This window comes from Rhincodon typus, chromosome 19, assembly GCF_021869965.1.
Source record: "Rhincodon typus isolate 14 chromosome 19, sRhiTyp1.1, whole genome shotgun sequence".
In the NCBI taxonomy this organism is placed as follows: Eukaryota; Metazoa; Chordata; class Chondrichthyes; order Orectolobiformes; family Rhincodontidae; genus Rhincodon; species Rhincodon typus.
The window spans coordinates 33,116,589-33,123,669 of record NC_063350.1 but is presented as its reverse complement, the minus strand read 5'-3'; positions in this window follow the sequence as shown (position 1 = coordinate 33,123,669).

Sequence of the window (7,081 nt, the reverse complement as noted above, 5' to 3'; positions counted from 1 at the left end):
CCAAAAAAGAATCCCCCTTGTCCTCACGTACCACCCCACCAACCTCCGGATCCAACGCATCATCCTCCGACCCCACCACCAAAGACATCTTTCCCTCCCCACCCTTATCTGCTTTCCGGAGGGACAACTCTCTCCGTGACTCCCTTGTCCGCTCCACACTCCCCTCCAGCTCCACCACACCCGGCACTTTTCCCTGCAACCGCAGGAAGTGCTACACCTGCCACCATACCTCCTCCCTCACCCCCATCCCAGGCCCCAAGAAGACTTTCCACATCAAGCAGATGTTCACCTGCACATCTGCCAATGTGGTATACTGCATCCGCTGTACCCGGTGTGGCTTCCTCTACATCGGGGAAACCAAGCGGAGGCTCGGGGACCGCTTTGCAGAACACCTATGCTCGGTTCGCAATAAACAACTGCACCTCCTAGTCGCGAACCATTTCAACTCCCCCTTCCATTCCTCAGACGACATGTCCATCCTGGGCCTCCTGCAGTGCCACAACGATGCCATCCGAAGGTTGCAGGAACAGCAACTCATATTCCGCTTGGGAACCCTGCAGCCCAATGGTATCAATGTGGATTTCACAAGTTTCAAAATCTCCCCTCCCCCTACCGCATCCCAAAACCAGTCCAGCTCGTCCCTGCCTCCCTAACCTGTTCTTCCTCCCACCTATCCCCTCCTCCCACCTCAAGCCACACCTCCACCTCCTACCGACCAACCTCATCCCGCCCCCTTGACCTGTCCGTCCTCCCTGGACTGACCTATCCCCTTCCTAACTCCTTACCTACACTCACCTTTACTGGCTCCATCCCCGCCTCTTCGACCTGTTTGTTTCCTCTCCTCTATCCCTCTTCTATCCGCCTCCCACTCTCTCCCTATTTATTTAGGAACCCTGTTCCCCTCCCCCTTTTCTGATGAAGGGTCTCGGCCCGAAACGTCAGCCTCTCTGCTCCTATGATGCTGCTTGGCCTGCTGTGTTCATCCAGCCCTGCACCTTGTTGTCTCGGATTCTCCAGCATCTGCAGTTCCTACTATCTCGGATTCAGCTTTTCCATCAACTTTGTTTTTGTACCATAAAGATACAGCCCTCCATACCTGCCTGACCAGGAAAACAACAGTAACCAACAAGAACATCTAAATCAGGCTGATGGGTTGTTAATGAGTAGCACAGTGTCTGAAACAGGGAGTAGTGGCCAAAACCTTTTCATTAAACATCAAATCAGGTACAAAATGTGAAATAAAGGGTGGAATTTCCTCCCTCTCCAGAACTAGCTGGGGAAGTGATGGAAAGGCAAATAATTGGGGGACCGAGATTTGGCACCAGGAGATACTTGCCCCCTCCTTCCTGCCACTTTAATTAACATTTTAGGTGGTAATTCCCTGGTTGGTTTTCCAAACACATCATAAGACAGACATTTAAGTGGTTAATTAATGACCACTTCATTACATGTTTGAACCTGTTATTGGTCTGATTAATCTTGTTGGCATAGACAAAAAAAATGGCAGCTCTGCAGGAGTGGCCTGCTATTGGATTGTGGATGTTCTTGATTTGCTCCAGTCTGGGGTGATGGAGGACACAGTTTGGGGTGGGCTAAGAAGTGTCTGTTGAAAGCTAATCACCTCCATTGGGCTGTACACATCCTCCCAACAATCCACCCTGTGATACATCTACCTCCAAAATCTCTTACCCTCCTGCTGGTCTCAGTCTTCCACACTACCATGTAGTCAACAGCCTTAGCCTTGACATGATGCTGTGCCTCACAGTGGTTGCTGGTCTCTGATTGGCCAGTAGCTTCAGGTGGGTGGCACATCACTATTGCAGGACTTGATTGGCCAAGAGGATCATTAGGCCATTGCTTAAATACTTGATTAGCACTTCCTCTGACATGACTTTCCCACTAGTGGGGATGGGTAATGACTGACCTTTAAGACAGATGTCCCATTTATTAGAGATAGTGGGAACTGCTGATGCTGGACAATCTGAGATAACAAGATGTAGAGCTGGATGAACACAGCAGGCCAAGCAGCAGCAGAGGAGCAGGGAAGCTGATGTTTCGGGTCTGGGTCTTCAGCTTTCCTGCTCCTCTGATCTTGCTTGGCCTGCTGTGTTCATCCAGCTCTATACCTTGTTGTCCCATTTATTAACTACCTTCCCAGTTTTCTTTCCCTCTACCTATAACCCTAATACTTTTGTCTGTCTGTGTCTGTCTGTCCACATGTGTTTGTGGGATGGGTTTGATTAGAGAGCTGTAGAGTTTTAACTAGTAGAATAATATGTTGATCATAACTTTTTTTGTAGCTAGAATCTGTTTATTAGTAATAAGCAGTAATCCTTGTTGAGTACAGAACCCTGGTGTGTGTTTTCTGTCAACTTGGATCTAGAAAAACAGGTAAATTGGGGAATTTTTGAGTACTTTGATAAAATCTTTCACTCTTGTGACAACTCTGGCAATAGTGGGGCTTGATTTCCAGTGCACTACCCCAGTGAAATGTGACAAGTTATTGTAACAAATGAGGAAGTTGGCATTAGTGTGGGAAAATGTTAGGAAACACAATATTCTTAACATTAAAAAAGTTCTTAGGTTTTCCTCTGTCTCCCCTAATATCTCCTCCAGGTCATCCTGTTGTGAAATTTCTACTAAACAGCTGAACCTCTTCACTCCCAGTCCCCTTTATTAGACTGTGTTGTCATGTATTTCATATGACATGGAAATCTGATAAGGGGATGCCTAGTTTCTCTATCCATTGGAGAGCTTTCCTGAGATACTGCATAGAAAAAAAATGTTTGCCAAAAAAAAATTCTTCGCGGCCAGGTTAAGGTGTGGTGTCCCATGATCTAGGACTTGTGGCCACATTCACACTTCAGGTCATTCCTTATCTTCCAATTATGGAACAGGTTGCATCATCTGTGTTCTGTATTTGGCTACTAATTTCTTTGAAGGATCTTGAAGCCAGGGACCTTTGCTGTTGTGTCACTGGGGGTTATTTTAATACTGCGTGTATCTCATGTTTACCTGCATTTTGACTGTGGGTTGTCAGCAGCAACATTCCTTCCAATTTTCTCTGCTATCACACAGATTTGCGAGCTCCATGTGTCGACATGCTGATCAGTGTGCACAGAACCTCCAAGCTGTCATATGGCAACACAGCCCTCTTTCAGTCTTTCTGTCCTTGCAAACTACAGCACCATCTCCAACCTCTCTGAACTGTTCAACACCTTTAACATTTTGCCGCTTTACAAATCCATGCCTATCAAACTTGCAATCCTGTTTGACTCTTTTAGAACAAAGAACAAAGAAAATTACAGCACAGGAACAGGCCCTTTGGCCACCCAAGCCTGCACCGACATGCTGCCCGTCACAACTAAAACCCCCTATCCTTCCGGGGACTGTATCCCTCTATTCCCATCCTATTCATGTATTTGTCAAAACGCCCTTTAAAAGTCACTATCGTATCTGCTTCCACTACCTCCCCCAGCAGCGAGTTCCAGGCACCCACCACCCTCTGTGTAAAAAACTGTGTAAAAAAGGTTCAGAGAGGATTTGAAGAAAAACACTCAAATGGAGGTGGGATCTGGAATGCACTGTGTTGGAGGGTAGTTGAGGCAAGGAACCTCACAACCTTTAAAATGTTGTTGGATGAGCACTTGAAATGTCATAACGTCCAAGGCTGTGGGCCTAGTGCAAGAGAGTGGGACTACTGTATAGTTTTGGTGGATCAGACTCAAAGGGCCAAAGCGTCTTTTCTGTACTGAATGATTCTGTGATCAATGCACAGATTTGTACTAGTGATATTAAAGTAGCACTCTAGCTTATTAAAACATGCACAGGAGTTTATTTTAACCATTTGGCACTACTTGATAGTGACAGTCTCAGATTAGTAAGTAGCCTTATCACTCGATTTAACACTGGCAGTACAGCTGATTCAATTCTGAAAAGGGGCCAATTGCCAAGTGTTTCAGACATTATGCCCCTTTACTGAAAATCCTTTTAATGTGTACTCTGCATACTCTGATCAGGTCCACTGGCAATGAAACGGATGAGTCCTGCCAGATTTAAATGTTGATTTATTTTTGTTGGTTCCAGAGAAGCAGAAGCATTATTCAGTGTATTCATGGCTCTGAGCCAGCCAGACTATAACAAGCAACTTGATATGAGTTCAAAGCACAGGCTGCAACTATGAATTGGTAGCTTCGATTGACGGTGATTTCTGAGATCATTGGGAAGTGTAAAAAGAATTATTGGCTGGAATGCTGTGATTGACAGGTTGGTAGAAATTTTGTAAAGAATCTTGGTTAAATTATTAAAATGTCAAACCCAATTCCAACGATATCTACTTCTGCTTTTATCTCGGCTAGTCTGAGATCATTCAACTAACTCAAGACTATGTAGGTGATTCTAATATTAAATTGAAGGGTCTGTCCTTAGATTGGGAGTGTTTTTGAAATTAATAGCTAGGGTCCAGGTTTCACAGGGCTCAGAAAATACAACAGTTGAGGGGAGGCAGGAACTGTCAGATCCAGGAAGTAACTGTTTGAACAGTGTGCTTGTGGATTGAAAGGAGCAAGAGCACTTCTCATGGTCTTTTAAGCAAGCCTTCAGTCATGTTTTCTCTGCCTATTGTCTTTCCCTCTCTCCTTCCTGCTGTGCACACTGCTGCACTCAGATGAAGCCTGATCTTGACAGTCAGCCCACCTTGATCTGTGTCTTTTGTAAAAAAATCGACCCATTTGAACATGTTTTGATACACTTGCAAGGCAGGGAGTACTTGAGCATGGACCTTCCCCCAGAAGTGGTACAATGCAGTGGGCTGCTTACCTTAGTTGGTTGAATGGCTAGTTTGCAATGCAGCACGACACTAACAGTATGGGTTCAATTCCTGCACTGGCTGAGGTTACCATTAAAACTCCTCAACCTGTCCCCTCACGTGAGGTATGTTGACCCTCAGGTTAAAGCACCTACAGTTGTTTCTCATGACAGATCACCTTCAATCTCCCACAGCTACCTGGACTATCACAGAGTTGTGCAATCTCTGTCCATTTAAATAGTATACTGCTTTTCAATTCTTCCTGCAAAAGAGTACAAGTTCATATTTATCCACACTATAAGCCATTTGCCAAATTTTTGCCTGCGCATTTGAGACTCTTACCTTCTCCTGACAACTTCCTACACATATTGATGGCATTAACAAGTTTAGCCACCATATATATTATCATTCCTCTCTGGCCTTCCAAGTCATTGGTATAGTTTGTAAATTCTTTAGGATCTCACACTGATCCCTGTCACACCCCATTACCTTCAGCTTCTTACCCTGAGAAAGACCCATTTGTCCCTACATTCTGTGTTCTGTAAGTTAACCAATCCTTTTTTCCACACTAAAATAGAAACAAAGAAGATAGGAGCAGGAGGAGGCCATTCACCCCCTTGAGCCTATTTCACCATGCAGTATGGTCATGGCTGATCATTGAGCACAAGGCCTGTATCTGGCCCTCCCCTCAAATCCTGCCCTCCCCTCTTTTCCCTCAATCCCTTTAGGCAAAAGAGCTATATCTACCTCCTTGAAAACATATGTTTTGGCTTCAATTACTTTCTGTGGTAGTGAATTCCACAGGGCCACTACTTCTGGGTGAAGAAATTTCTCCTCATCTCAGTCCTAAAAGATTTATCCTTTCGCTGAACTATGATCCTTGGTTCTGGACTCCCCCACCACTGGGGACATCCTGTATCTAACTTTTTTGGTTCTGTTAGAATTTGAAAGGTTTCTATGAGATGCCCCCTCATTCTTCTAAACTCCAGTGAATGCAATTGTAAGGGACTCAATCTCTCCTCAAGTCAGTCCTGCCATCCCTAGACAGGGGAGGAAATGGCCTAGTGGTATTATTGCTGGACTGTTAATCCAGAGACCCAGATAATGTTCTGGGGACCGGGGTTCGAATGGCAGATGGTGGAATTTGAATTCCATAAATATCTGGAATTAAGAGGCTAACAATGACCATGAATCTGTTGTCAATTGTTGGGAATTACCCATCTGGTTCACTAATGCCCTTTCGGGAAGAAAACTGCCATCCTCACCTGGTCTGGCCTATATGTGACTAGACCCACAGCAATGTGGGTGACTTCATAATTGCTTTCTAGGCAATTAGGGATGGGCATTAAATGCTGGCCTAGCCAGAGATACCCTCATCCTGTGAATGAATAAAGGGGGAAAAATTTGGTAAACCTTAACTGCATTCCCTCTACAGCTAGAACATGCCTCCTCAGATAAGGAGACTAAAACTGCACACAATATTTCTAGATGTGGCCTCACCAATGCCTTGTATAATTGCAGCAAAGCATCTTTGTTCCTGTACCGGAACCTTATTGCCGTGAAGGGCAATTTGAACAACAAAGTCCGGTCTGAGACGCTTTAGACGTTTTCATTGTGTTATTCTGGAATGAAAAACACCTGACAATTTCATTAGAATTACAAACAGTAAACCTCCGCTGGGCAAGTAACAAGTGATTTTTTTTATGATCGTCAAACTATATGGAAAATACTTAATTCACTTTTTTAAAAAAAAACCTTAAAGGTGTACGATGCTGTCAGCGAACATAGCGGGTCATTAGAAAACTTAATCAGAATCCGTCACGGCTGGGAAGTGAAGAATGCATTTTATCTTCAAAACATTCACCCGCTGATTGGGCTGTGAAAATATAAATTGCATTCTGCAAATAGTAACAATTCATGATCTTTTTTTAAACATGTAGGGAATGAAAAATTTCCAACTAATACTGGAGTATTTCCTCGTTTGTGAACAATTAAGAACAGCAGTTAGCTCACAAACTGTTCGAGTGTATTAAATGGCACCTTAAAGTTAACTAGCTCTGCTCAAGTGCGGCGGCCAGTGACAAACAGTGCTGCAACTAAAGTTGAACTGAGAACCGTGAAAAGTCAAAAATAGCCTATTTACACCGAACAAAAACAAAGTTGCTGGAAAAGCTCAGCAGGTCTGGCAGCATCTGTGAGGGGAAAAAAAGAGTTAATGTTTCGGGTCTGGTGACCCTTCCTCATTCCACGTTCATCCATCCACTAGATTTGGCT